The 23,642-nt window shown below is 49.4% G+C and overlaps 1 protein-coding gene across 2 annotated transcripts in view; it reads left to right on the plus strand.

Annotated features, from left to right (window-relative positions):
* PCBP3 (poly(rC) binding protein 3) overlaps nt 8,924-23,642 on the plus strand; it is a 198,420-nt gene continuing 183,701 nt past the window's right edge. Inside the window, exon 1 of one of the 2 annotated variants that reach the window (XM_021071086.1) lies at nt 8,924-9,098. The gene's annotated coding sequence lies outside the window, so the exon portion shown is untranslated. The remainder of the gene's footprint in view (nt 9,099-23,642) is intronic. The other variant, XM_021071088.1, reaches the window with a different exon arrangement.

The following is a 23,642-nucleotide window of genomic DNA, read 5'->3' on the forward strand; positions in this document are numbered from 1 at the left end:
CGTGTCCCTGGGGTCATCGGGGGTGTCCTGGGGCCCCCACCTCACATGGAAGCCCACAGCCCTTTCTCGGTGCCACCTCGCTGTCAAACCCCGTGATTAGTCACTGGACGGAGCTGGCTGCTGCCCCCTCGTCTCAGGTCTTTCTCCCGGGTCCAGTCCCAGGTTGCTGGGCTGCCGTGGCCTCCGGGACCGTGTGTGACTCTCTCTGTCTCTGTCACTCTGAGGAGCCCCTGGCCCCCTGCTGAGCACGGTGGCTGGGCCTCGTCCTCGGGGCCATTCGGTCCCCGGAGGCGCCAGAGTGAGCTTCCGCTGGCCCCGCATCCACGCGAGAGGGCTCGTCTGTCCGGCTCGGGCCGCCCCGTCCTCTCCCGCCGCCTTCAGGCTCCTCTTCTTCGGGGATCCTGCCCCCGTCTCCGAGCGCTGCCTCCATCTTTCCCCATCTTTCCCCACCTTTCGTCGTTTCTGGGGCGGGCTGAATTGTGTTCCTGGACTTCGGGTGTTGAAGCCCCGGCCCGAGCCCTTCAGAACGTGGCTACGCGAGGATGAGGTCTCTAAGGATGTAATTCAGGCGAAATGAGGCCTCGGGGTGGGCCCTGATCCCGTCTGACTGTTGTGCTTACAAGAAGAGACCAGGACGCAAGGGGACGGACGACCTTGCGGGGACACGGGGGAGGCGGGGAGCCCGCCGTCCACACGCCCAGGAGAGAAGCCTCGGGAGGGCCCGGCCCCGCGCCACCTGCATCTGGGGGCCCGGCCTCCGGACCGGGAGAGGATGACGTCTGCGACCGTGTCCAGCAGGCCGTTCGGAGACTCAGCGGTCGTCTCCTGCTCACCCCCTCCTTCCGTCCACATTGGCCTGTGGCGTCTGGGTCTGTGTCTCTGACTGGCCTGTACTTGAAATGCCTTTGCACCTTCTTAGGCTGCTTTTCGGTTAACGCTCCCATCTCTCCGCTCCAGTTTGTTGAATCTCGTTTCCGCGCTGTCGTGTCTGTTGTAGGTCTTTCCCGTGCATTTTTCATTTCTGTGATTGTATTTTTCATTTCTGTGGTTTCTGAGCTCTCCGCTTCTTTTAGAACTTGGCTTATTCTGGATTCCGGCCGCTTTGCGTGTCTTGTTCACCTTCAGTCCCGGGAACACCAGCCCTGTTCCTTCCAGCGGCCGACTCCACCGTCTCCGTCCCTAGTGGAGCCTGAGCGTGTCCGTCGGAAGCGGTGTCGTCGTCCCTGGAAAAGAAGGGGGACTCATCGCGTCGGCCGTGCTTTCGTTTCAGACGCTGAGCTGGAGTTCACCCCGGGCTGAGCGGCGCTTCGGCCTGCACGCCGTGCTGTCTCCCATGCGCAGACCTTCCGTCTCTCTGGGGTCTTCTCTCTTCATCTCGGCCTCCAGACAGATGGAAGACGTCCTTGCTGGCGTCTTGCAGCAGTGGGTAGACTTGGTCCTTTCTTCGTGGGTGAGGTGGCCCTTCAGAGGCTGCTGTCCAGCGGCACTGAGGCCACACACGCGCCTGTTACCCCCCCAGCCTGGCTCTGCCCTCCTTCCCGAGGACTGCCCCACGTCGGCTCCCACCTTAACTCCAGCTTTGACTTATTTGGGACGTGATGAAATCCTTGCTCTTTCTTTCCCTTTATTTATTTTTATTGAATGAAAGTCTCCTTAAATTCTACAGTGCTTTATAACTTTCAGAAGTTTCACAGACGTGACTTCGTATGATCCCCTGATGATCCCTTTTCCCGCCTCTGGGCCTGTGCCTCCACGTCCCGTCCCCACGAGGAAGCCCACTCGTGGTCTCCATGCCTGTGAGGCGGCCTCATTGTGCTCTGTTCACTCTGTGGGTGTGTTTTTTCGATTCCACGTACAAGTGATACCATCCAGTATTGTCTTTCTCTGATTGCTTTCACTCTAAGTCCATCCGTCACTACAAATGGCAAGCTTTCCCCCCTTTTCTATGGCTGAGGTGTGTTCCATGGGCTATGCCTGTCTTTCTTTTGAACAAGGCTGCCAGGTTGAAGTTTTATATTGATGTTGTCTGTTCTCAGCGCAGATTCCCCAGGAAGAAGAGCCTGGGGCAAGGCTTCTGTGCCAACACTCCTGAAAGGGGACAAGGCAGGGGCAGGAAAACACACGAGGGGGGCCCCTCGCATCACGGGCTGCTGGCTGTGTCTTCAGAGAGCCCAGTGGCCTCCTGGGCTCTGACCGCGGGGCGGGAGGGGCAGGCGGATCTGCTGGCCCCTCACTCCTTGGTCAGGGTGCCCCGCGGGGCTTAGTCTCTCCCCTTCAGATGGCATGGGCAGGGGCGGGGGGCACGTCCTGGTGCATCTCACCCCCAGGGGCGACATGAAAGCTCTAAGACTACAGGCCAGGGGCCTCCATCACGGCCTTGATGAAAGCTGCTGCCTGTGGTTAGTTACACGTGGCGTGAAAGACAGGAGGCAGCCACCCCCTGGACACAGCAACTCAGGAGCCAGGCCAGGGGTTGCCAGGGCTTCCCAGTGGACAGCAAGACAACCGTGCCAACCTGTAGTGGACGGAAAACCGAATGGTGACAGTCCAGCCCGCTGGTCACCCTCTACCCCCCATTCTAGATGGCTCTCCCTCAGCCAGGACTTGGCTAATGGGAGCTGAGCCCTTGGCTGCCCCGCCTCTGCTGGGCCATGGCTGCTGCCGTCATCCACGTAGAGTTATCACCCAGTTCAGACACTAAAGTGCCCTGGGAGCTGTGGGCATCTCTTCCCTGGCCCCGCTGGGACAGTGGAACAAGTTCGTGGTTCTTTATGGCATTCGGGGCTGCCCACCACCTGCACAACAGGGCCATTCTCCACTTGCTTGTCCACTGGCATGAGGAGCCCATGGCGGCCGAAAGGCGGTTTTGCTTCCTATCTGGTGGAGCCCCTGGTACAGGCACTTCCTGTCTCTGCCCTGGGAACCGCGACTCCTAGCCCAGCAGCAGCAGGATGCCTGGAAGTACAGGGGGTCCCCCGAGCATCCTGGCGAGAGGGGCCAGATGTGCTTCCAGAGCTCGGTTCCTGGGGCTGGGACTCAAGGTACCAGGGTCTCAGCCATTTACTGGCTGTGGCTTCAGCACAAGTCCTGCCTCCTGAAGGCTGTAACTGAACCCTGCAGGTACTGGTCCAGAGCCGGCACCCTAGCTGAGCCATGAACAAGGCTTTCTGTCCTTTTAACTAGGCTGGCTGCTTCGGAGCAAAGGGCACACGGTAACACCTGAATTCCAGGGTCATGTGCCGTCTCTCGCGCCTTTTTACCTTGACTTAGGACTCGTGGCGCAAGACGGTGTTGTGTGAAACACTGTTTTGACCGTTTAACGCAGCATAACAGACCACTAAAAACTGAGCGGACAGGTCAAGGGGAACAGCCACGTGGTGACGAGGCTGTGCTACAGGCCCCCCAAGGAGCTGCCCGCTACCCCACGGCATGTGGGACCCAGGAACGGGGAAGCAGGGACCCCTCCCCTCCCTCAGTACCTGAGCTGGGGCCCCCAGCAGAACTGGGAGAGGACAGATGCCACCTGGCTGACTAGGGTGCAGGATGGGGCGAGAGCAAAGGGGATGGAGCCCGTCCACCTGCCCGTGAGCTGAATCACCAGGCACAGCTGGTGCCAATCTCAGGCTTGCCTGGGTGTCAGGCGGAGGAGAACGGGACCTGCCTCTGCAACCCGCCTGCCCAGGGAGCCTCTCTGCTGCTCTTGCGCTGTGGGTCCTGGCTCTTTATTTGGGGGGTGGCCAGCAAGCAACCCGGAGGCCCTCTGACGATTCTTGGATGGCCTGCTTTTGCTCGTGAGTTTGCAGACCTCCCCAGCCTTGGTTGGAAATTGGGAGAGGGGCTGCACAGACCCCTCTGGGGCCAGATCCATTTGTGACCCCTGTGTAGCAAGGGTTTCTTTTTTCCCTCAGTTTTTCATGGTAATTTCTCAGCATTTACCTTCTGGAACTTCCACCTTAAAATTCTCCTCAGAGGCCTTCGACAGCAGAGTAAAGACCAGTAAAGTAGAAAGCAGTGCAGCTGAGAAGTGGGCACCCAGAGGGAACCCCAAGGAAATGGGGGTCCCAGAGAAAGAGAGGCTTGGGAGCGCTGGGTCAAGGCTGTCCCTGCACCCTCTTTCCGTGGAGAATATTCAGCTAAACGCTTCTACATTTTGTCTCCACTGATATTAATTAGAGATGATAATTTATGTCAACAGAAGCATCACGTGACCCTCGGAGGAAAAAGCAGCCAGTGCAGAAGAGCCGTCCTAGAACATGAGCCGTTGGCAGCAGTAGACAGAGCGGCGTCTGCAGCGCCCATGGCGCCCGGTGGGCCAGGCGCCCGGCCCAGCCGCTTCCCTCCAGGCTCTTCCGGCCCGAGTGTGCAGGGAGGGAGGGAAGCCAGGGACCAAGACAGGGCTCGAAGCAGAGCCTGCGGGCCCTTGAGGCACAGGGAGAAGGGGTGGGGCTTTGGCTGCCTCTTTCAGGGCCTGAAAGCCTTCCGAAAATTATAGGAAGGCCCAGATGGGCTCTGACTTCACTGCCCTCGCAGGGCGGTGTGTGCAGACGTGGGGCGTCTTTTTAGAGGAGAAAGAAGGCAAGACTCTCCTGTTATGCAAAATATCAGAAATCTTGCATATGAGACAGAGAAAGGGGGGGGCTCTGCATGTGGTGGGGGGGGAGAGGCAGTGGAGGGCTTGGGGGCTCAGGGGCTGGAGCCGCACCCTCTCCCACTCTCTCTCTGTCTGTCCATCTCTGTCTCTCTCTGCCTCTCTGTCTCTTTCTGTCTCCGTCTCTCTCCATTTCTGTCTCTGTTTCCATCTGTCTCTGCCTGTTTCTGTCTCTGTATTTCTGCCTGAGTCTGTGTCTCTGCCTGTCTCTCTGTCTCTGTCTCTCTCTGTCTCCCTCTGTTTCCCTGTCTCTGCCTCTCTGTCCTGGAATTGGCTTGTTGGCCACAGAGCCCAGGCTGTCGGCCCTGGGAGGTGCAGTCAAGGTTGGGCATGACTCACCGGCGGGCCCTCCTCGGTCCAGACAAGCCAGAACCGCTCAGGTGCCCACGATAAGGATGGTGAGGCTGCCTGTCCTTTGCAGGGCGGGCCACTGGTGTTGTAAGGATGTGAGGTGCCCTGGTCTCACGGTCACCCAGAATCGAGGCGCCTGTGGCTCTGTGAGAAAGATGCTCAGGAGGTGGGGCCGCTGTGGGTCAGCTGGTGGGCCCGAGGGGGGAGCGTCAGAGATTTGGCCGGCTGCAGCCCCCTCCCTATCCACGCTCCCCTCTCCTTCCTTCTGGACCACAGGACCAGCCGTCACATCGTCCAGGCTGGGGCACCTCAGACCAGCTGGACCAGCTCTACCTCTGGTGCAGCATCCTCTCCGCTTGGCCAGGGATGCAGCTGATGACTGGTCAGGAGCTGCTCCTTCGGCAAGAGAGGGGGACGGGGCTCAGGGCCCCTTGAGTGCCCCACCTCATAAAATCACAGTCAGGTGCCACAGCGGGGATGTGAGACTGAGCAGGTGCATTGGTTCTGGGGGCACAAGGGTAGCGCCTGAGTCTGGGCCTGGGCGTTCTCTGCGGCCAGGGCAGGGCAGGTGGTGTGGGGCTGCTTTAGCTGCTCCCTCTGCTCACGCCGTGGCCGGGCCACCGTGAGCTCACCCCAGCCCCCAAGGCAGCTTTCTGTGATGGGATGGGCAGCCAGCAGGCAAGGCAGTGGCTGGCATGTGGTCCCTCTGCCTCGGTGTTCAGGGAGGGAGGGGATTTTAGCAGCCACGCTTCGGTCCCCACCAGGTAAACCGTGTCCTTGTGGTTCAGGCTGAGTACAAGGGGTGGCTGTGATGACAACGTGCCTTCTCTGCCGAAGGCCAGCAGACTCCACAGCAAATGCGGGTCGAAGGCTCCAGAGCTGTCCTGGGAGTGAGGGGAGCCTGCAGCTGGGGTGCTGGGCACTGCGGGTGAGGGACCTGGGCCTGCACATCTGGGGGGACGCTGGCACAAATTACCCTGTGACTGCGTTCTGCGCTTGGCTCTTTTCTGCCCTTTTAGCCGTCTGATCTGGAGACCCCCCTCCCTCCGCCCCAAGGCTCCAGCCAGGATAACGTGCCCCCCCACCCCAACTCCCTGTGGCAGGGATGTATGTGGCAAATCAGGAAGGCCAAGTGCGCTGAGACTTCCCGGGGCTTGATCTGACATCATCCCAAGCAGATGATAATTAAGCGGCCCCTTCGCTTCCCGCCCCTGCGCCCCCAACAAGACACCAGGAGTTATTTATAAACACGGCCCCTGCATGTGCTCCCAGGCGGCGGTGACAGCGATCTAGAGGTGCCAGTGGAGGGAAGCGCCGGGACGCAGTGCATGCAGAAGCCCAGGCCGGTGGTCCTCGGGGAGGACGGGAGCCCAGGCCCAGCGGCGCGGGGCTGCAGGCTGCTCCCCTCAGCAATCTGGCTTCAGAGATCTGCTCATTGCTGATAACACGCCAGCGACACAGACTGTCTTGCGTGTCAAAGGCAGAGGCATGAGATGAGCGGCTTCCTCCTCCGGGGCGAGCGGGAGCTGGAAGGCATGGGGAGTGGTTAGGGTCCAACACGCTGTCCCCAACACTATCATTACTTCGCTAATGACTAACTGTGTCTCAGGAGGCGGCGAAGGCAGCCGAGAGGCCGAGGGCTCCTGGAGAAGATGGGGAAGTGGGCGGCTGGCAGCCTGCAATCTGGGGACAGAGGGTGCTCTGCCTGCCCCTCCCCCGCCCCAGCTCTGGCCTCCGAAGCGAGGTCCCAGGTCTCTCTGCCTGCAAAGTCCAGGCGAGGCGGACAGCCAGGCCACCCCTCAGGACAGGGAACATACTCAGCCCTGCTGTCTAGGGCTCCCTCCTTTGGGCCTGAGGCCTGCTGCGGTCCCTTTTGTTCACTTCCCAGCACTGTGTCCCCATGTCCTGACCACGGGGCAACCTGACCAGGGCCTCCACCTTCTGCCCCTGCCCCATCCTCCTCCCTACCCCAGAGCGGGCCTTCCCGAGCACACGGTTAACCAGGTCTTCCTGCTCAGACACAAGTGACCCGTCCTCAGGAAGCACTCATGCCCCAGATGCTGCTGGCACTCCCGCTTCTTCCAGGGCCACTGTCCTTCCCTGGGCCCCACCCCCAGCCTCCCCCCACCCCCACCCCCCAGCCTGGGCCCTTTCTTTCTGAAGGCTTGTCTTTGAATCACACAAATGACACATGAAGACAAAGGAACACACAGCGCTTCCTGACCCGGCCCCGCGCTCTCTGCACACCCTGCATCTGGTGTGAACCGTGAGAACTCTGACTGCTGCCCAGCTCTGCCTGCTTCTGGGTGCCAGAGTCCCTTGGGTACTGTGGTGAGGCTCTGGGGTCGGGGGCGGGGTTCGGTCATTTCCAAGGCTTTCACAAAAAGCAGAGGTCACGATGATGATTTTTGAGTGGGTGGGCTTCCGGCAGCCCTCCTACCACAAGGTCACCAGCCCATAAAGGAGCAGGCAGAGGAGAGGCTGGGGAAATGCCTCCTGTCTCAGGCCAGGGGCAGCTGCCAACGAGGCCATGAGCAAAGCTGCTGGCAGAGGACAAAGCTGGGTTCCTAGGCCAGCCCCAAAGCCCTGCCCTGGTGGCCTAAGATGCTGGGGGCCCGGTCGGAAGTCCCTCGGTCCTGGAGGGGTCAGATCCTCAGCTTGGCCCCTCCTCTTGCTCCGAGGCCTAAGGAGCCTGAACAAGGCTTAAGAGCTGTCCCTTCCGCGCATCCGGAGGGGACTTCCGGGGGAGGGCAACACCCCAGAAGCCTCTCTGGACTCTGCTCCCCCCCCAGCTCCCGCGGTGCCTGTGACCTGACTCTAGCCTTTAGAAGCAGAGCTGCAAGAAAGAATCCACTGCTAAGAATAACCACAACGCAGGGACGGGACACTGGGGTTCAGTGCCTCGAAAATGACCGTAATAGAAACAAAACAAAGCAGAACGCTGTCCAGAAGGTATAGAGGACCGGTAACGGTGCAAAACCACCGGAGACATTCTCTGTCGCCTCCGGTCACCTGCGGACAGGTGTGCTGACCGGGCACCTCTGCGAACGTCTATGCGCAAGCCCACCGCATTCTGGGTCTATCGGGCGGGCAAGCGGCCGCGGGCGGCCGGACTCGCAGAGTCTTCCGCGCGAGAGGGAGAAGGGGCCCCTGTCGAGGGACCAGGACGGTTGCGGTGTCCGGCTCGCGGACGGCGGGGCGACAGCGGGGTGCAATTCCATGCCAGGAGCACTGCCGGCTCCACCACTGCCAGCCCCGGCCCTCTGGGAGAGGCCGGGCTGGGGCCGCGGTGGGGGCGTGCACGCACCCCGGGCGGGTGCGGGGCAGCTATAGCCTCTGACCCGTTCAGGGCACGCCCCCGCCCCTGCAGGGACCCGCCCTTGCCCACCTCTCCGCCCTCCTCCTCCCGCCCCTACCTCCTGAGAATGGGGACTCGCCCCAGGCCACGTCCCCTGCTAGTGGCGCGCCTACTGCCCTACCGCCTCGTGGCCTCACTCTGCCTCGTCTCGCCCCCCTGTCCTGTTCTGGACCCACCCCACCCCACCCCACCCCACCCCACCCCACCCCACCCCACCTGTGGACCCGCCCTAGTCCCCGCCCCAGTCCCCGCCCCGGCTGGAGACGAGCCCGCCCCAGGCTACGCCCCTTTCTATTGACGTCCCCGCCTCGCATTGGGCTCCACCCGGGACTGGCCCCGCCCCACAATGACCCGCCCATGGCCCCGCCCCGCCCCCGCCACGCTAATTGGTTTCTTTCCGCAGAGCTTCCCGAGTTCCGATTGGCCGCGCCCGTCGCCGTTCGGCTGTTCGATTGGCCCGCGGCGCCCGCTTTCGCGAGGACCTGCTCCTGGGAGGGGGCGGGGCCATCAGCGGCGCGCGGCTCGGGGTTGGTCAGAAGCGCAGAGGGGGCGGGCCCGCGCCGCGCGCAGTGCCTCGCCTGGAGCGCGAGGAGCAGCTATCGCCGCCTCAGTCGCCTCAGTCGCCTCAGGCTCGGTCGCCTCAGGCTCCGTCGCCGCCGGATCGCCCGTCACCACCCCCCAGCCCCGCCCCGGCCGCCCGCCCGCCGGCCGCCTGCGGGCACGCCCTCTGCCGCGGGACCGGTGAGTGAGCGGTCGCGGGCAGGGCCGGGGGGGTCCGCGGCGGGGAATCGGATCCCGGTCGGGGCCGGGGTCGGGGGTCGGGGGTCGGGGTCCGAGCGGGGAATCGAGCCGGGGTCGAGCCGGAGTCGGGGCCAGGCATCCGGGCCGAGACTCGGAGGTCGGGGGTCGGGGTCCGGGCCGCGATCGGGCCGGGGGATCGCGGGTCAAGCCGGGGTCCGCGCCGGGGCCGCGTCGAGGTCGAGCGGGGGTTCGTCCGGGTCGGGGCCGGGAGGGGGGCGCAGGGGGCGGCCCGGCCGAGCCCCGCCGAGCGCCCGGGAGACCCCGGCCCGGCGGGACCAACTCGGCGGCCGCCGGTGGCCGGCGGGCCGGGCGGGGCGGGAGGCGGGGTCCGGGCGGTCCCCGCGGGACCCTGGAGCGCCCCCGCCCCGAGTCGGCTCCGGGCGGCGGCTGCGAGCTCGCCGGGCGGCGGGCGGCGGGCGGAGCCTGGACGGAGGGTTCGGGGCGAGGTGAGGAAGTGGCCTCGGGCGCAGCGCGGACCCCCGCCCCTCCCGGAGCCAGAAGTTGTAAACAAGGGCTGGCTCGGGAGCCGGGGGCGCGCGGCTCGCCTGTTAGCGCCCTTCGCCGCGGCTGTGCCCGGACTCGGTGAAGCTTCAGTTTCCAAACCCTTTAAGTTTGATCGCGTTTGGCCGCGGAGCCGTGCAGGGGAAGCAGGGCGTCCGCGCCGCCCGCGACCTCCGCGCCCCGCGCCGGGAGAAAGGGGGCCGGTGCGCACGCCCTTTGTGTGCCCTTCCCTCGGCCCCCCGCGTCGGCCTCGTGGGCTCGCGTCCGCCCCGCTCGAGGACCCGGGGTCACAGGCGGGGCCGCTTAGACGGGGCGGGGGCGGCTTCCTCCCTCCGGGCCACGGTGTTTTATTTGGAGGTGGGTCGAAAGCGTTTTTATTGTTCCGCGAGTGTTCTTCCCTGGAAGTACTGCTTTTTTATGCTTGCCCTGTGGCGGTCCTGCGTCGGCCCGTGCTCCTCTGGAGGCGATTCCTCGCGCAGCGCATTTGAAAGTTACCGAGAAGTCGGGTCGTAAACCGGGCCGCCGCGGTGGGTTGCCTTCCCTCCACCTCCCTGGAGCGGCGCGGACTTCCGGGTCCCCGGCTCTGCGCGCGGGCCGACCGCGCGGGCGCGGGCGTCGGGCGTCGGGCGTGTGAGTCACCGAAAGAAACACCGGGTGGCAGGCCCTTGAGGAGCCCTTTGCAGACCAGACTGGGTGGTGAGCGACCCTCGGATTCGCCCTCGTCCTCTGGCACAGGCCCTCCCGCGCCCTTTCGAAATTTAGCTTGCTTCCAGTGGGTGAGCCGTTGCCCGTTTTTGGTTCTTTGAACTTGGCTTTAGACCTGGGAACCAAAGGAGGGTTGCAGGGTGCTTTCCTGCTGAAGAAAACCGATTTCCAGTCTCCTCACCGTCTTGGAATGTCTCAGAGTGTGCAGTTTGGCCTGAAGGGACCCTTTGCAGAACGGGGACCCTCTGGAGGGCTTGTTGATAAGATCCCAGATAATCTCGTTGACGCTGACCTCCGAGGGGCCGGAGTAGTTGAGGGCGGTGTGTTCAGACTTGGAGATCCACCCAAACTGAGGCGTCTTCAAGTCCAGGGACTGTCACTGGTCCCTTTTTTCTTGCATGTGGATGCTGTTATTGACATGGCGCAAGTTCATTACGGATGTGTTAGAATTTATATAACTTCATACACTTTTCTTATTAATATAAGATTTTGAAAACAGGTGATGGTAAAAGGAGTTTTTTGCTTGCTTGTTTGTTTGTTTTAACCAAAAAAGATTGGCTACCGTATGTAGAATTCAGGGCTTTGTGGCTGGCATTGCCGCAGGTGATGTGGCTTTGTGGTGCTATTGGAGTCGAGAACATCACTTTTCCAGATTAGCTGTATTAATACTTGGGGTTGGAGAAAATACACAGCTTTATGATGACATTGTAAAGGTGTTTATGAAAAAATTTTAGCACATGGGTTCATTTTGTAAAATGTTTAAAAAGAAACTCTCTTTCCCCCTCGCGTTTGTGAGAGGCTAAGAGCATGCTGCATTTGTATATGGAAACGTTCCATGAGGTCCTTGAAATGATCTAACCATTCAAGGCTGGACGCTGTGCTTCTGTTTCAACAATTTCAGTTCCTGGTCCTGTAGCCATGTGTCAATGGCAGTTATTCCTCTTTCCACAGAAATCTCAGGGCTTTACTGTAAAAGTGCTCACTGAAGCAGATCTTGGTAGATGAACGTTGTACGTCCCTTTGGGCTGAAACAAGGAAGAAAGCTTTCCTGTGGGCTATAACAAGGAAAAATACCTGCTCATGTATTGGAATCACCCCCAAATTAAACATTAGAATGAATACTACAGATTTTTGGGAGGCTCTGATGTGTCTCAGCTCTCAGCCCTGGTGGCACGGATTCTCAAAAGCAAGTTCTGGGGCTACTGTCCATGGTGCTGAATGTGTCACTGTTTCTCGGTCTCAATTTGCTTTCTAGTGTGAGAGTGGTTTTGGAGTTTTAAAATGAATTTCAGAATGGACACTATTAAAGAAGAGCTGAACGGGAGAGTTCTATTGAACCTGAATGGAAACCTGCCTTTTAAAACCTCAAGCCACGTTAATGTCTCTCTCTCTCGTTTTTTAAGTGGATAATTGTGCTGAGTTAACATTTCCTTTGCTTAGTGTGCTTTGCTCCAGGTGAGAATTTTCTTGCTAGATTATGGGCCTCAAGAACAAACCATTGAAATTAAAGGACATCCTGTTTGCTTAACAAACACCCCCTAAAAAATGTACCCTTTATTATAATATGTACATATATATGTATGTACACAGAGACCATTTGTTTTTCCCTGAGCAGAGTTGATTGTAACATTCCTCACCTCCACCTGCATGGTGCTTCCCAGCCTTCCTGGAGAAGCACTGGAGCCCTCTGAGAATGTGGTGGGGCTCTTGGGCAGTTGCCAGGCATTCTTGCTATGTTGGAGCAACATCTACTTTCTCATCTATAATTTTGAGGACATCTTTGTAAATCATTTTAGAGAAATCCTTTATTTCTCTTGAGGTTAACTTTGTCTGTTACTTTAGAATTGCCCAAATGGTTAGCTATAAAAAGTAATCACTTGGGGCACAGAGATTCCACATTATAGAAAACTGTGCATCAAACAGAGCAATGGGTTGTTGAGGTGGTTTTGTTAGGAACATCTCAACTAGTTCTCTGACCCCATCCGCTGTACAGTTAACTCATGTTACTCTCTGACATCTATTTTCTTGAGGGAAACCCAAGGCAGCTTCCTTCTGCCTCCTCTAAGCTTTAGAAATACTCTCGGAGTGCCTGTTCTTAGCCAGGCCCTCGGCTGGGATCTGGGAACCCATAGGGGAATGAGGCAGTGTTCTGACCACTGAAGGACTCACCACTTTGGGCTGAGGAAAGGACATGAAAACAGATGATTATCAGGGCCACACTCAGTGCTGCAATTTGGATACACAGAAAACTGGGTTGGTGTGTTGAGGAGAAGTGATTCGTTTTGGCTGACAATCGAAGGCTTCAGAGAGGAGCTGGCTTTTGGGCTGAGCCTTGGAATTTGAGTTCTAATTGTTTGGGCATGAGATAGGTATACACTGATTAGAAAAACACCAGGATCTTGGTGGCATTGGAGGACAGGGTATATGCTGGGGCTAAGGCTGGGAGCGTGGGGGACATTGTGAAAGGGTTGGGACTCCACTAAAGACGTGGACGGGAGAGTCGAGGAGAGGTTGCATGGTAGGCAAAATAATGGCCTCCCAAAGCTGTCTACATCCCAGTCTCCAGAACCTGTGGATATGCCATGCATCAAAGAATATTTAAGGTGGCAGATGGAATGAACATTGCTAATCAGTTGATTTTAAAATATAGAGATTATCTTGGATTACCCAGGTCCTTCCAAAGTTATCACAAGGGTCATTAAATATGGACGAAGGATGCAGAAGAGTCAGCTTCAGAGTGATGTGAAATTAGGAAGACTGTACCCCTTATTGCTGGCTTTGAAGATGCTAGGGGGTCATGAGCCAAGGAATAGAGGCAGTTTCCAGAAGCTGGAAAGGGCGGGAAAATCGATTCTCTAGCTAAGCTTCAGAAAGAAACAGCCCTGCTAACACCTTGATTCTAGCCCAGGGAGACCTGCCTCTGACTTCTGACTTTGAGAACTCTAAGATAATTCTTTTTTTTTTTTTTTCCTTTCTTTAAATGGCCTCACCCACTGCATATGGAAGTTCAAGGCAGGGATTGAATCTGAGCTGCAGCTGTGGCAATGCCAGATCCTTTAACCCACTGTGCCAGGCTAGGGATTGAACCCATGTCTCTGCAGCCACCTGAGCCACTGCAGCTGGATTCTTAACCCACTGCACCACAGTAGGAACTTCAAGATAATTAACTCGTGTTTTATTAAACTATTACATTTTTAAAAATAATTTTAAAAATGAAAGTGTAGTTGATTTACAATATTGTGCCAATTTTTGCTGTACCACAAAGTGACCTAGTCATATGTATATATATTCTTTTTTCTCTTATCATTCCCATCATGTTCTATCCCAAGAGATTGAGTGAGATTGGACACAGTTCCTGGTGCTATGCAGTAGGACTTCATTGCCCATCCATTCTAAATATAACAGGTGCATCTACTAACCTCAAACTCCCAGTCCATCCCACACCTACCCCTTTCCCCACTGGCAACCACAAGTCTGTTCTCCATGTCTGTGAGTCTGTAAACCATTAAATTTATGGAAATATTTTTAGAGCAGCTGCAGAAAACTGATGTAAGTTGGGATTCTGCTATAGAAAGGTTTAGCTGGCAAAATTTAACGAGGAAATAACATGGTCAGACTGGCTGTAGAAGATAAGCCGATCCAACTGCTGTTTCGGAGGCGGTTGCTTTAGTAAGCCCCGTTTTGATCCCCAGTTTCACTTCCTGGCAAGACTGGAAATCTGACATTACCTTACCTGGCTTGAGTTCCACTTGAAGTCTTCCTTGCAGTAGCCTGCTCAGCCTCCACCCCTGCTAATTGCCATGTCCTACCTGTCTACCTTTGCTCTGTGCTGGGTGCTCAGGAGAGAGTGGGCCAGGTTTATGTCTACACATGGGATTTGGGGTTCATAGGATAGGCCCAGTACCAACCTCAGAGCTATTGTTCACATTGTTTCCTAAGGTTTGTTTCTTCACATCTTTGCTAATCTTTTATATGTGCAGATGTTTTAATTGTTGTCATTTGAGTAGAGATGAAATATCTCATTGTTTAAATCTCCATTTCCTTGATTATTAGTGACTTTTGAAGATTTTTTTAACCCATTTATTGGCCACTTGGGTTTCTTCTCCTCTAAACTGTATTCTTATATTGTTTGTCTGTTTGTTGCCTGGGTTGTCCTTTTTATAGTGTTTTAGAAGTTCTTTATATATTCTGCATTCTATTTGTGTCCTATTTTTTATCCTTTTAAAAATGCTTATTTTGATGAACAGATGTTTAATTTTAATGCAGTCGAATTTATCAGTCTTTTGGTTTGTGGTTATTAAGTCTTATTTAAGAAATCCTTTGTTATCCCAGGCCTTAAGATATTCTCTTAAAGCTTTTTGACTATTTCCTCTTTATATTCTACTTTGAACTTATTTTTTGGATGAGGTGTGAGGTAGAGATGATTTTAGAATTTTTCCAAACATATAACCAATTCTACCAGTACCGTTTTTTACTGAGTACCGTCTTTTCCCCAGTGATCTGCTGTGCTACCTTTGAAACTTACCAGACCTCACAAATACGATCTGTTTCTAATTTCTCCATGTAAATAGTGATAATCTCATTTCTTCCTTCCTAGTCCTTAAACCTTTTTTTTTTTTCTTATTCACTTTGTTTGGACCACTGGACAGAATTGCATATAAATTGTGATGAGACTATCCTAATACTGTTTTTCACTTTAAAGGCAATGTTTTCAAAGCCTTACATATGAAGTTTGCTACATGTACTGGCAGATTCCTTTTATTAGGTTAAGGATGGTCTTATCTACTAATTGTTTGATAGAAATTTTTTAAAACTATTAATAGATTGTTAATTTTATCGAATAGTTTCTTTACCTATTTAGATAATTTTATGTCCTTTCTTCTTTGAACTTTGAGTTGAAGTATTTTAATCTTTTATTTTAAACTATCATTGATTTCTTGGGATAAACTTAACTTTGTCACAATATACCACATTTAAAAATTATTATTGAATTCAATGTTGGTAATATTTCACTTATGATTTTGGCATTTATTTCCATAAGAAGTATTGACCAGTAATAATCTCCTCTTGTGTTGCTCTTAATCAGATTTGGCATCAACATGATGCTTCTTTGTAATAGTTTCTGAAAGGAGAGATATTTGTTCCTTGGAAGTTTGGCAGAATTGCTTCTTCTTCTTTTTTTTTTTTTTAAACTTTTTAGGGGTGCACCCGTGGCATATGGAAGTTCCCAGGCTAGCGGTTGAATTGGAGCTGTAGCTGCTGGCCTACACTACAGCCACAGCAATGCTGGATTCTTAACCAGGGCAGGAACTCTCGCTGCTTAAATTTTCTAGGTCTGGACACTTTTAGAATATGGAGGCTTTTGCAATTAGTCACTTTAGGAGGGACACTGTCCAATCTGCTCACATTTCATTGGCTGGAGTGAGTTATTCTGGACACGCCTAGTTTCAAATGGGGCAGAAAGGTGGAGTTTTAAATGTTCTGGAAGTTTAGGACAATAGGATACTGGTAAATGTTACTAATATTTGCCACACTATGGAGGTTAATTGGTGTTAGTGTTGCCGAATTAGCCAAAATAAAACTGTTCTTCTCTCTAGGTCTTGTTTGTAGCTTTTGCAAGTATGTTGTCCATCAAGGGACCCATTAGAATATGAAGCTAGGCATCGTATTGGTTTGTTTCTTGTGAGCAAACCATCGTGCTTACTTTCTCCAGAGCCCACCTTGGGAATTCCTGCCTCTCTACTTTTCTTTGCAGAGGAAAAGTCTCCCTTTTATATTCCTTCCACGCTCTAAATCTTAACCATCCTTCAAGGCTGGCACAAGACTTGCTGAAGTTCTCTGCCTGAATGCCTACTCATGGTGAAGGCTCCTTTCACTTTTTACTTTATTGTCTTGCCTCAGAGGTGCAGAGGGAAGGTTCAGTAATGTTTGCGAGTGGTCGATTGATCAGAAAAGTCTGCACATGCATATGCAAATTTCCCTGCTTTGTCTGAACTCTGCCCTGGGAAGCTAGATAGGGTGGACAGACTGTATGAAGTTGACCCCACCATGATCCCCACCTCCCGGTGTTCATGCCCGTGTATAATTCCCCAGCCCTATTTGAAGTGGGACCTGTGACCTGTTTCTAATTAATAGAAGAAGGCAAAAGTCATGGGATGTCACTTCCATGATTATGTTGCATTATCTACAATTCCATAGTGGCTAGAAACTTATTTAGAGACTCTCCTTGCTGGCTTGAGTAAGTGCTTATGCTGGAGAAGCCCACATGGCAAGACCTGCAGATAGCTTGTAGGAGCCGAGGGTGACCTCCAGAAACAGCCATTAGGAAGCAGGGAAATAACGTTTGCCAATACCTTGAGTGAGCCTGGATGCAGATTCTTCCCCATTGAGCCTGCAGATGACAACACAACCTGGCCAACATCATTGTTGCAGCCGTATGAGACCCTGAGCAGAGGACCCACGTATGGCTGTTCAGACTCCCAACCCACAGAAACTGAGATAATAAATGTGTATGTTAAGTTGCTGAGTTTGTGATAGTTTTTTTTTTATGCAGCTATAGAAGACTAACATAGCAAATCTATACTGACCTCTCAGTTACCCTCACTAGAAGTGGGTTTAGGCTGATGAATCTAATTGAGGTAATCAGTTTTTTATTATTAAAACTTTTTTCTACTTATAAAAGTAATACAGATATTTTGCGTAGAAAAGTTAGAGCAGGCAGAAAATATAAAGCACAAAATCAACAACATCTTAGCATTCAAGGATAGCCAATTTTTCTACTTTTGTATATGTATGATACACATTTCCTAAAATTGGGTTCATTCCAAAATAGGTTTTATGAACAACTTTTCTTCCTTGTAGAAAGTGAGCATTTTTTTGGTCATATAATATTCTTCTAAAACATTTTGAATGGCTGCGTACTATTCCAGCGGGTGTCCCAGTTTATTGAACCACTTTCCTATAGCAGAACAATTCAATATTTACCATCATAAATAATGCTTGATAAATATCCTATACAAAAATCATTGTGTGTGTCACCAGTTATTTCTGAAAGGTACATTTCTAAAGGCAGAATTATGTCAAAACTTGTAGATGTTTTTAAGCTTTTTGAAATTTAACCATCTAGCTTCCAATGTTTTTTTAAAAGGTATACAACTCAAGCATCTGTATCAGTAACTCACAGGGATGTGATAGGACAGAACTATTGATTTTTCAGCATTTGGGTTCCTGTTTTCTTAACCCTGTTTGCAAAGTGCTTTTAAATTATTCATTAAAGTGCAGTGTGGATTCTATTTATAGATACATTTGTGTATGAGATCGCTCCTTAATGTCTGGGCAAAAAGCCTACAAATTGCTATTATCATAGCCCTATCTTTGTAAATCCTTTTCTACTCCTATCCACCGTTTCTTTGTTTTCAACCAAATAGAGACACTGACACACATAAGGTCTTGCAGCTCAGATGGTTACTCAGATGAAAGGGCTGTTCCGAAGGAGCCTTGTGCTTCTCTTCTCACCTCCCATTAACTAGTTGACTTCAAAAAGATGAGAGATCAGAAGGATATTAGTTATGAATTGAAAAATATTTTCCTGATTCATAAAATAATGAGTACCTGTTTAGAAATTTTATAAAGATCAGCATCAAAAGCGGAAGAAAAATATTTAATTCTACCACCCACGGATGATCACTGTGTAAACACACCTTGTTTGTACTAGTTTATTCTTAAAATATATTGATTAGATTCTTATGAGTAATATTTTTTTAATATTTTGTGGGGAATTTTTGCATCCATGTCAATGAGTGGAATTGGCCATAATTTTCTTTTCCTATAGCTGCTCACTCTAATTTGAGATGAATGCTTAGTTTATTAATTTGCAAATTTTCTCTTTCCCCAATATGTGTGTTTATAAATAATGCTTCAACTACATATACAGAATTTGATTTGAGATTTTTTATTATTTTTAATGTAGGCTATGCACTAAACTGTTCCTCCCTCAAATTGCTTTGCTGAAGTCCTAACCCCAATGTCATGGAACTTGGAGATGGGACCTTTGGGAGATGATTAGGTTTAGATGAGGTCATGGGTGTGAGGTCCTTATGACAGCATTAGTGCCTTAAATGAAGAGTCCAGAGAGCTTGCTCTCCTTCTCGCTCTCCTTGCCATGTGAGGACACAGCAAGAAGGCAGCCATCTACAAGCCAGAAAGAGGGCCCTCCCCAGAACCTGGCCATCAGCACCTTGATCTCAGGCTTCCCAGCCTCCAGAGCTGTGAGAAATAAATGTCTGTTGCTTAAGCCAATCTGTGGGATTTTGTTATAGTACCTTGAGCTAACTTAGACAATATAACTTCCATTTAATGGACATATTTTATGGAATGATGGATATATTCCATAACAATAGTATTTATGGTATTTTTCTTTGATTTATAGGTCATTTAGAAGAATATTTTAACATTTCCAGCCATATGCATATTTTCTTATTTTCTTCTCTTCCATCACAATTGCATTGCCCAAAGACCTTGCTCTTTACTTTAATCCTTTGAAATTTGAAAATGTTTCTTATGGCTCAGAATGTGGTCTATAAGTTTTCTAAAACGTTTCTGTGTGCTTAAAAAAGAATTAGGTTCAGTGTTCTATATATTCTATTCAGCTAACTTGATAAGCATATTACTCACATCTTCTATTTTCTTGCTACTTTTTTGTCTGGTTGTTATATCCATTACTGAGATAATTACACAATTTCATTATGATTATGGATTCATCTTATTTCTCTTTGCAGTTCTGTCAATTTTTATTTATATACTTTGAGACCATGTTATTAGGGGCATGCAAATTTAAAATTGTTATGTCTTCCTGATGAATTGAGACTTTAATTATTATGAGTGGTTCTCTTTATCTCTAGTAATGAATCTTTGCCTTTATGGTATAATGTGTCTGATGCGAATATAGCCATTCCAGATTTCTCTAGGCTCATATTTGCATGATATCTTTGCTTTTTAAAAATCATTTTACTTTCAGCCTTACTTTAGTCTTATACTTTGTAAATGTCTTTTGCAAAGATTATACAGTTAGTTTTTTTCATCCAATCTGATAATTTTTGTCCTCTAATGGGAATATTCAACTCATTTACATTGAATGTAATTACTGATCTATTTAAGTTTAAATCTGCAAAAATATTATGTATCACTCTTGTCCCACAATTTCTGTGTTTATTTCTTTCTCTTATGTTATTTGAAACTAGTATTATGATTTTATTTTATTTTATTATTATTTTTTTTTTAGGGCCACAGTTGCGGCATATGGAAGTTCCCAAGCGAGGGGTCAAATTGGAGCTGCAGCTGATGGCCTTCGCCACAGCCGCAGCAATACGGGATCTGAGCCTTAGACTGCAGCTCATGGCAATGCCAGATCCCTAACCCACTGAGTGAGGCCAAGGATAGAACCCACAGTCTCATGGATACTAGTCAGGTTCTTAACCTCCTGAGCCACAGTGGAAACTCCTAGTATTACGATTTTAAAACAATCATTCTCATTTTCCATGCTCTCTAGTATCTTGGAAGTTATATTCTATTTTTCTTTCTTTTTGTGGTTACTTGCATAATTTAGATAATGTTATTTACTTACCCAAATAATGCAGTTATATGCCTTCCTCCTGGACCATGCAGGGATCATAGCTTCTTAGGCTACTTGAACTCCATTCACTCCTCCAGATTTATATATGCTTATAATTATGTATTTTAATTCTGTATGCTCTTTTTATGTTTTTTTTGTGTTCTTTTAAAACTCAGCAAAATAATATTAAAAATGTTAGTATTTAACATACTGTCAGTGTTCCTTTAGATTTATTCACATCTTTATCCATTCTTTGCTTTTTTATTGCTCTCTCACTTTTCTTTATCTTTTTTTTTTTTTCCCTGTCTTTTTAGGCCACACCCGTGGCATAGAGAGGTTCCCAGGCTAGGGGCTGAATCAGGCTGCTGGCACATGCCACAGCCACAGCAACGCCAAATCTGAGCTGTGTCTGGGACCTACACCGCAGCGCATGGCAATGCCGGATCCTTAACCCACTGAGCCAGGCCAGGGATTGAACCTTTGTCCTCATGGATACTAGCCAGATTCATTCTGCTGAGCCACGATGGGAACTCCCTCTCTCTCACTTTTCTGACCTTCATTTTGGGATTGTTTCCCTTCTGTTCAAAGAGCCTTCTTTAGAAATTCCATTTTTGCTTGTCAGCTGGTAATAGACACTCTCAATTTTTTTCAAAGAGTACTTTGATTTCACTTTTATTATTTCAAAAATTCCTTCAATTTACTTACATTTTTGAGGGATAGAATTTATATGCCATAAAACTCACCATTTTAAAGTTTAGATTCACTGGGTTTTGGTATATTTACAAGGTCGTGTGGCCATCATCATGCCTAATTCCAGAGCATTTTCATCACCTTGAAAAGATACCTCATACCCCTTACCAGTCACTCTCCATCCTCCCTTCTCCCGGCCCCTGGTGACCATTAATCTCCTTTCTGAGGTTTTGCCTAATACACACGTTTCATAAGAGTAGAGTCATAAATATGTGACATTTGGTGCCTGGCTTTTTTCACTTAGTGTCATAATGTCAATGACCATCCATAGCCCACTTTAGCATGTATCAGTCTTTCCTTCCTTTTTATGGCTGAATAATATTGCATTGTATAGATGTATCACATTTTGTTTATCCATTTATCTGTAGGTAGACTTTTGAGTTTTTTCCTTTTTTTTGGCTAATATGAATAATGTGCTGACAATGGTTATATATAAGTTTTTGTATGAATACATGTTTTCTGTTCTTTTGAGTATAGCTTAGGAGTGGGTTTGCTGGATCAAATAACAACTCTTTAACTTTTTGAGTATCTGTCAAACTCTTTTCCAAAGATTTTACATTTGACCAGCAATGTATAAGCGTTCCAGTTTCTTCACATCTTCACCAACACTTGTTATTTTTAGTTTTTTTGATTATTGTCATCCTAGTGGGTGTTGATTAGCATTGCCCAAATGACTGATGCTTCTGAGCACTTTTTCGTGTACTTATTGGTCATTTGTGTGTCTTCTTTGGGGAAATGTCTGTTCAGATCCTTTGGCAAATTGGATTGTCTTTTTATTTTTAGGCTTGTAAGGGTTCTTTTTGTATTGTTTACCAATCCTTTGTCAGATGTGTGATTTGCAAATATTTCCTCTCCAACTGTGTGTTGTCTTTTCTCTTTCTGAGTAGTGTCTTTTGATGCATAAAAGGTTTTAATTTTCATGACATCCAAAATATGTTTTTTTTTTTTTTTCTTTTGTTGCTTGGGTATTGTATTTAGGACACCATTGCCTAATCCCAGGACACAAAGATTCACACCTGTGATTTATTCTAGAGTTTTAGATCTTAAATTTAGCTCTTTGAAACATTTGAGTTAATTTTTATATGGTGTGAAAGAGGAGTTTCTGCACGTGGTTGTCCAGTTGTCCTAGCACCATTTGTTGAAAAGACTGTTTCCTCAGTGAATGGTCCTTTTTAAGCACCTTTGTCGAAAATTAGTTGACCATAAAATATGGGTTTATTTCCAGACTCTCAATTTGATTCCATCTGTCTATATATCTATCTTTATGTCAAAACCACATAGTCTTGATTATTGGAGCTTTGTGGTAAGTTTTGAAATTTGGAAGTGTGAGTCTTCCAACTCTGCTGTTCTTATTTAAGATTATTTTGGCTCTGTCTGGTCCCTTGCACTTCCATATAATTTTTTTGGGGTTAACTTGTCAATTTCTGCATAAAAGGCAGCTGGAATTTTTATAGGGATTGCATTGAATGTGTAGATCAATTTGGGAATATTGCCATCTTGACAATATTAAGAGTTCCAGTCCGTGAACATTGAATTTATTAGCTGTAATAGTTTTTTTCAGTGGATTCTGAAGTTTTTCACTATCTAAGATTATGTTCTCTACATATATAGATCATTTTACTTCTTCCTTTCTAATCTAGATGCCCTGTATTTTTATTTCTTGTCTAATTCCTGACCATAACCTCTAGTATAATGTTGAAACGTTGTAGCAAAGGTTGACACCCTTGTCTCTTCCTGACCTTAGGGGGAAAGCTTTTAGCCTTTTACCATTAAGTGTGTTGTTAGCTGTTAATTTTTGTAGATTCCCTTTATTAGGTTGAGGAAGTTTCCTTCTATTTTTCCTTTGTTGATTTTTTTTTATCGTGAAAGAATGTTGTTGTTAGATGCTTTTTCTGAATCTATTGAGATGACTGTGGGTTTTTTTTTGTTCTTCATTAACGTTGTGCATTACACTGATTGGTGTTCATGTATTAAACCAACCTTGCATTCCTTGGACAAATCCCAGTTGGTTTTGGTGGATAATCCTTCCTATATACTGCTAGATTTAGTTTGCTAGTGTTTTGTCAAGGATTCTTGCATGTGTATTCTTGGTCTGTAGGTTTTTTTTTTTTTTTTCCAATTTCTTTGGTTTTTCTATCAGGATTATTTTGGTCTCAGAATGAATTGGAAAGTGTCCTTTCCTAATTTTTTGTAAAAGTTTGTGAAGGATTGGTGTTAATTCTTCTTTAGTTTTTTAAAATTAAAAAAAATTTTTTTTCTTTTTAGGGCCACACCCATGGCATATGGAGGTTCCCAGGCTAGTGGTTCCCAGGCTTACACCACAGCCACAGCAACTTGGGATCCGAGCTGCATCTGCAACCTACACCACAGCTCACGGCAATGCTGGATCCTTAACCCACTGAGTGAGGCCAGGGATCGAACCTGCAACCTCATGGTTCCTAGTCAGATTTGTTTCCACTGCTCCACGACAGGAACTCCTAATTTTTAAAATTTTTTTAGGGCCGCACCCAAGGCATATGGAAATTCCTGGGCCAGGGGTCAAATTGCAGCTGCAGCTCCTGGCCTACACCACAGCTAGAGCAATGCAGGAACTAAGCCACATCTGTGACCTACACCATAGCTCACGCCAGGTTCTTAACCTACTGAGTGAGCCCAGGTATCGAACCCACATCATCATGGATCCTAGTTGGGTTCATTATCACTGAGCCACAATGGGAACTCCTGCTAATTCTTTAAATGTTTGGTGGAATTCACTAGTGAAGTCAGTTAGTTTTGGACTTTTCCTTGTGGAAAGTTTTTCAATTATGGACACAATGTCTGCTTGTTTTAGGTCTACTCTTTTTTTTTTAAATTTCTTGTTGAATCAGTTTTGATAGTTTTTGTCTTTCTAGGAATTTGGCCATTTTACCTAGGCTTTC

This window comes from Sus scrofa, chromosome 13 (assembly GCF_000003025.6).
Source record: "Sus scrofa isolate TJ Tabasco breed Duroc chromosome 13, Sscrofa11.1, whole genome shotgun sequence".
Classification (NCBI taxonomy): Eukaryota; Metazoa; Chordata; class Mammalia; order Artiodactyla; family Suidae; genus Sus; species Sus scrofa.